This window comes from Erinaceus europaeus, chromosome 2 (genome assembly GCF_950295315.1).
Source record: "Erinaceus europaeus chromosome 2, mEriEur2.1, whole genome shotgun sequence".
Lineage (NCBI taxonomy): Eukaryota > Metazoa > Chordata > Mammalia > Eulipotyphla > Erinaceidae > Erinaceus > Erinaceus europaeus.
In genome coordinates, this window is record NC_080163.1 from 163,191,444 (window position 1) to 163,198,223 (window position 6,780).

The following is a 6,780-nucleotide window of genomic DNA, read 5'->3' on the forward strand; positions in this document are numbered from 1 at the left end:
CCTAAAGTTATTTGCTTTTATACAGTACACCATACTAAACTTTTTTCACTTTTTATGTCTCCATCCTATTGGGTGTGGTTAATTTATCCCCATTTTATAGCTGAGAACACAGAGATTTAAAGCTATACTTGCTTGGAGTTACATTACTAGTGAGCAGCTGAGTCAGGTTTTGAATTTGGAGGTGGTCTGTCTCTAGAGCATAAGATCCAAAAGACCAATGTTCTGTCACCTGGGCAGATGTATATAAAGAGGAAGCACATGATAGATCAGATAACCAGGCAGGGAGCAAGTCATTTAATTTCTGTACTGCTCCAGTCCCACAACTGTCTGCTTTCCTCTCTCCTTGTATCAGGAAAAAAAATTCACCTTCTGACCCACCCACAGAGGGTCACCTTCACCTACCAATCAATGACAGAATTTTGGGAGAAAGACTACAGTATGTGAAGCTGTGCAGCTGTTTCAATGAGTTACTGATCCATCTTCATTCACTGAGTGATGATTGTATGTGGAGCTTGACACATAAATACAGCTACATTTCTTGTACTCTCCACAGAAAGAAAGATTACCTACAGCCATAAAAAGGGTACGGTGAAGTGGGAAAAAACAAATGCCACCTAGATAACCCAAATTAAATAAAAGCTTTCTCCAGCTAAAGCGACACTTATTCACAGTGTAATTTTTTCCAAAGGGTGCAAAAAGATTAGTTATGACATAGAAATATGTCTTCAAGCTTTGTATAATTGTACACTGAGCTGTCAGACCCAGCTGATGCATTGCTCCATGGAGGCTGGGAGGTTTGGGGTAGCTGGGTTATTCCAGGTCATGAGAACTGTAATCAACCACCAGCTACTTAGACAGTTCTCTGTTCTCTATTTCCCTTCTCCTGGTCCTACATTCCCTCTGAGATCCTTTGGCCTAAGAAAATTGAGATAAGGTCAGGAATATATCATATGGGTTTTTTTTATGAACAAAGGATAAAGAGGGAGTAGGCAGTTGTGGGTAAATGAAACTGAGAAGACACTGGGCCTGAAGCTATCTGTTTTTGCTGGCTCCCACACAGATTCATGCACCTACCCATTCACATATACAGTCATGTGCATGCCAGCTCCTTGTCTTTTACCATGCTCCACAGGATAGCTATTCAGGTATTCCTAGAGACAAGTATCTAAAAGAGGAACCTGTGCTTGTATGAACCCTCTGGCCTGACCACCATGATTTACATACTGAACTATTTCTGCAGGTTCACTAACAATTCTAGCTGCTCCATGAACACAGCCTATGAGTCAGGAGTTGGATAAACTATGTGTACAGGCCTGTATTTAACACCATCCTTGGACAGTAGTTGGAAGTCAGAACAGCTAGTGTATAATTTTTGATTAGTGCATTGTAAGTTCCCAAGCTTGCCTGGGCCACAGCAACCCCTTCTGGATTTTTTTTTTTTTCAACTGGCTTTAATCTACAACTAAATGAGCCCTGGACTTTTGCAAGAAAGGAAAAATTTATAGGTGCAGATGTTTGAGTTTACTCTCTGTCCCAATATATGCTGGATTTGTCCTGGGAATACACCACCCCCCACCTACAGTGGGGGCTCTCAGCCTGTTCCTCGTTGCCTCCAGTCTCCCTCTCCCCACATCTTCTCATGCTTCATGAGGCACATCCTCCTCTTTCTTTGAGCTTGGCTTCATTTCTGCCACAGTTTCATCTAGCTTTAAGCTCCAAATGACCACATTTGGATGCACTAGCCTCCCACATTCTTTAAAAGAATGAACCAACACAATAACAACAGTAATAATGATGCTAATTATCATTTAGAGGCCACTTTGAATATGCCAAGCACTGTGCTAAGTGCTTTATAAACATTATTTCACTTAATTTCCGGGTAGTCCTTGGGGGCAGGGTACTATAAATGTTATTCCCATCTTACCAGTAAGGATATGGGAAACAAGAAGTGAAATTACTTGGTTGAAACTTTTACAATATGGAATGGTAATCTTGAACTCTTAACTATGGGCATCTGAGGCCAAAAACCAGATTCTTGATCATTTTTATGTGTCACTATCTTAAAGAGCAAGTTGATCTTGAACAGTATTTCTCAAATCTTGACCCATGAAGTCATTTTAGTGAATCACGTACCTTTTAAAAATAAGCTAAGGAGTCGGGCTGTAGAGCAGCGGGTTAAGCGCAGGTGGCGCAAAGCAAAAGGACCGGCATAAGGATCCCGGTTCGAACCAAGGCTCCCCACCTGCAGGGGAGTCGCTTCACAGGCGGTGAAGCAGGTCTGCAGGTGTCTATCTTTCTCTCCTCCTCTCTGTCTTCCCCTCCTCTCTCCGTTTCTCTCTGTCCTATCCAACAACGACAACAATAATAACTACAACAATAAAACAACAAGGGCAACAACAGGGAATAAATAAATAAAATAAATATTTAAAAAAAGAAAGCTTTAAAAAAATAAGCTAGACTAGGCTGGAAAAGGAAATAGCAAGGTGTATTATACATACTAAGGACAGGTATTCTTTCCTTCCAGACTTACTCACAATGTGCATATGCTTATTTACAAAATCAAGTGTGTCTGCTACATTTAATCATGACAAACAAAGCAAACCAAAACAGTTTGAAGACCTCTGTCCTTTGTATTCCCTCTGGGAAAATATTGGATGTTTTGAGCTAAGGTGGTTCCCTCTTTTTTTCCGTACCAGTTCCATTTTGGATAACAGTAATAGCAATGTTTCCTCATGATTCTGATGGAAGTGAAATTGCTTAGCAAATCATAGAATATTACACTTAAATTTTCAAATTAATTTTCACTTTTCTGAATGATTTTCCTTGCCCATTAGAGGGTGCACAGAGGAGTAAGTGTTTGTGGAGCTTGATACCTACATCACAAGCTCCATCGAGTATCCCCTCTCACTAACCTGTGGTTACTACAGCCTAACAGTCCTTCTCCCAATTAGAACCTCAATGCCTAGAGGTTAACTACTTAGGTGACACTAATGGGAAAACTTCTTACCCCTTGGGAAGTTTTTCCAGGAGGATTTAGCCCTGTCAGCTTTTTCACAGACCTCCAAGGGCCAGACAGTGTCTAAGCTCACTTGTGCCAAGAACTAGCTTTCAGCTTTCTGGGATACAGAGGCAGGCTTCTGCTGCCTATAGCCTCAGGTTCTTTGCTTGACTGTACTTAAAAAGAAGAGCTTTGGGGAATCCATTTCCAAGGCAATCTAGGACCATCAATTCTAAGAATCACAGTCCTACAGGTCTGCAGGGGATGAGGAAGAGTAGCTTTCTTCCAACAAGCTCCAATTCATTTCTTGAATGTTGGACTCATTTCTTTCAAGGTCACTGTAGAAAGTGTGGTTTCTACTTCCAGATCCTAATACTAGGTTTGAGTGAGAGGATGTGAGTTGGCAAGCTCTGGCCTTGATAACCTACATAAGGTGCATGTTGGGTTTGGATTTCCCTTACTTTAGCTTTTCAAATCTTCCAATTTGACATCTGAACTCTGTTTCCTTAAATTAAATAGTTTTTCTGGAAATTAGACAAAGAAATGTTGACTACCCAAGGTCACAAAGCCAGTAAGTAACAAAGCCAGAGAATCTGGTTCTTGAGTTTTCTCTCTTTGCTATAATCCCCTGTGCATTACTGTATATGTGCAATTTTGGTTGATACATCAAAATTACTCCTTTAAATGCTATTTTTGATAATGGCGAGAGACCTTACTTGTACCCTGTCTCCAAATGGGGTATGGCCTATGTGATCATCTGAAGACTTCAAAAGGAACTTTTTGGATTCTTTTGTCCCAGGCAGAGTTACCTAAATTACTGATCAGGATCTGTTATTTGTGATCCCACCCCCTGGCCTAGGGAAATGACCCAAGCATTCCCTGCAACCATTTCTCCTTCTGGGGACTCAAGATGGCACTGAGCATGGGATGCCACTGTGGAGATGTGTGTTGCTATGGCAGCAGCTCAAGCCTCCTTCCTATCCTCTCTGAGGTGCTCTGATACAGGCAGTGGTTTCTATGGTAACAAGATAAGTGGAGGGTCCAGAAAGAAAGGACTGTGTGATTTCTACATGGGGGAGGGATTGAAAATGAACACTAGGCATTTGGAGGGCTATCCTGGCATATGTCAAAAACAAACCATCTTCTCACTGCAGGAATGGTTCTAGCATGTGAAGCATAAGAAGTGTCACTCCCTCTTAGCTTATTCTCCCTGACATGCTCAACTTTTGCCTTTCTTTATAAGCCCATTTAAGACATAAAATAAAACTAAGATCTAGAAGAGGAAACTGTAGTTGAAAGTGCCTTCTCAGATGTACATAATCCAGTTACTATGCATTTAGGCAGACCCACAAATAAACTTCTAAACATGATTCCTTCTCGCTTGGAAAAGTTTCAAAAGATGAAGGAACTAGTGCTCAGTCTCACTGGAAGCTTCTTGGTGCCCTGCATACTGACTTACAGCCTCTGAAGCTGCCCCACCCCTTCAAAGCCCTTTCCAGTTGCCAAAGAGGTGGGGCTGCTCCCCTCCCTTCTGTGGGGTTAAGGATGGTTGCACCCAGGATACAGGCCACATATCAAACTCACTTTGCCCTTTGCATGCTTTCAAGGTAATAGGAGGCGTGGGAAAAAAGCCAAGTTTGTGTCAGCTCAGTATTCTATGAGCAGGCCCAGCAAGGAGAGAGTATTTGGCAGCAACAACTGTTCTGCTTTTCTTCCTGGGTCAGCACACAGGATAAGAGAAAGGAGCAGATACCTAATGACTACTAAGAGTTTTCTGTGATTGGCACCCTTCTAAGCAATCGATATCTATTGACTTATTTAATTTTCCCAGTGACCTGGTGAGATAAATCATATTATTAACCCCAATGCAGAGAGTGTATCATGCTCAGGTTCAAGAGCAAATTTTGGAGCTGAAGTTCATATATCTGGTAAACATTAGCCAACTGAGTAAATAAAAGTCTTAGACTTAGCAAAAGTCTAAGATGAACTGTAAAATCAAATTTTTCTGCCTCATATGCAAATGAAATCAATAAAACCAATTACACTTGGAATATCCTCATTTCCCCAAAACCTCTGGAACATCTTCAATAATGTTCATCAAACAAAACCTGAAACAAACCAGTTCTCTTCTTTGAAGATCTTGCTGTGAAGCCCTCAGACACTTTCATGCAGTGCTTGTTCATTTTTGTCATGATTGACAGTCCAACCCTTAAAGCAAAAGTGGGCCCCACAGATGGGTGTCCGGGATCAGTGATCACCCTGCATTAGCATTTTCCTTACAGCTGAGTGGCTTTATGCCTTGTGCATGCAAAGCATATGGTCATAGGAGGACTCTTGCTGGAGTACTCCCTGCCATTAATGAACCAGTGATCGAGGTACAAATTTAAATTAACATAGGTTATGAAGCTTGATGTGCAGGGGAGGCTTCAAGGTACAATACAGTGGGCACTTAGGAGGAGAGGGTTAACTGCTTATTTGTAGTCAAGGGGTGCTTTGAAAGAGATGCTTAAGCTGAACCTTGAATGATGAATAAAATCAGTATTCCAATTCATGGGGACTTTATTACAACAACAGAGGAGAATGGAACAGCATGGTACCTTGGACCCTTTCCGGAAACAGCAGGTGGTTCAGCATTATTGGAGGACGGGGCATTTCCATGTTGCCTTCAATCTGCTTTTCATCCTGTTCTTACAGTCTTGCCAGCATAGACATATCAGTAAGCATAGACACTCATACAGTTGTGCACACACATGCACAAGCATGCACACACAAAAAGACTTGATGACACTGACTTGAAATATACTCTTGTGCTTCTTGTAGTTAATGAAACTCTGTTTCAAAGGGTTAGGACTGACATCACAAATGCACAAACACAGACTCCTGGCATATGCCCTGCTCAGTGCCTAACTTGGCACCTTCACTCTGTGTAAGCAGAGGAAATAGAGCTGGATCTCTGTCCAGAGAAATACTGAGGAATTGTTGGAACAAATGTAGAGGAAACACAATTTCTTAAATAATCACTTGGTTTTCTTTTTTTAAATTAAGTTCAACAGCCTACCCTCCACATCCTTCTGTTATAGCAAGTAACACAGCAAGGGTAGTAAATGGCTGCCAGTCTAAGCCACTTACATCCCACCTTTCCCTTTTAAAACTGGTGATCCCAAGAACGATCATAGCAATGAATTACCTGGTCACTGATTGAAGACCATTTTGAATGACATCTTTACAGTTTTTCGTGTAAGCATACACCCTTTAAATATTCAAAAACTTAAGGATGTCATACAGATTTATATGTCATTTCAATATCAACAAGATGGATTGTGAACATCTTTTTCTCAATTTCCTTCTTGTAGGCTGGCTTCACAAGAGCAAAGCTGAGGGAAACATGTAGATGGCAAGATGGTGGAGAGACCTCACAAGTTGGAGCCATCTTTATAAGATAACACCTTGATCCTGTAGCAGAAGTCTCATTTTGGTGAAAAGTAGTAACGTCACTTGTTTAAATACCAGTCCATTACTTTATTTTCCACAAGTCTTTGTGCAGAAAAGTAAAGTAGTATACTCTGGGGAAAAAGTTACTAAAAAATAAGTAAATCTATATGAATGTGCAGAGAGTGCCTATCATGGCACCATTCCATATCTGTACAAGACTCTTGCTGTATCTTGTCCTTATTTAACTTGTGAATTTATTTTTCCAAGTTAGATCTTTGCACATGAAGAATTTCACTACTCTGGACCATTTTTTCATTGAGCTAGAGAGACAGGAAGAGGGAGTGATAACT

The 6,780-nt window shown here is 41.0% G+C and overlaps 1 long non-coding RNA gene across 1 annotated transcript; it reads left to right on the top strand.

Moving 5' to 3' along the window:
• Nucleotides 1-359: 359 nt before the first annotated feature.
• On the top strand, nucleotides 360-6,502 carry LOC132536999 (uncharacterized). Its single transcript, XR_009548511.1, has 2 exons — nucleotides 360-583; nucleotides 6,352-6,502. It is a non-coding gene; the product is annotated as an uncharacterized LOC132536999 (long non-coding RNA).
• Nucleotides 6,503-6,780: the final 278 nt, after the last annotated feature.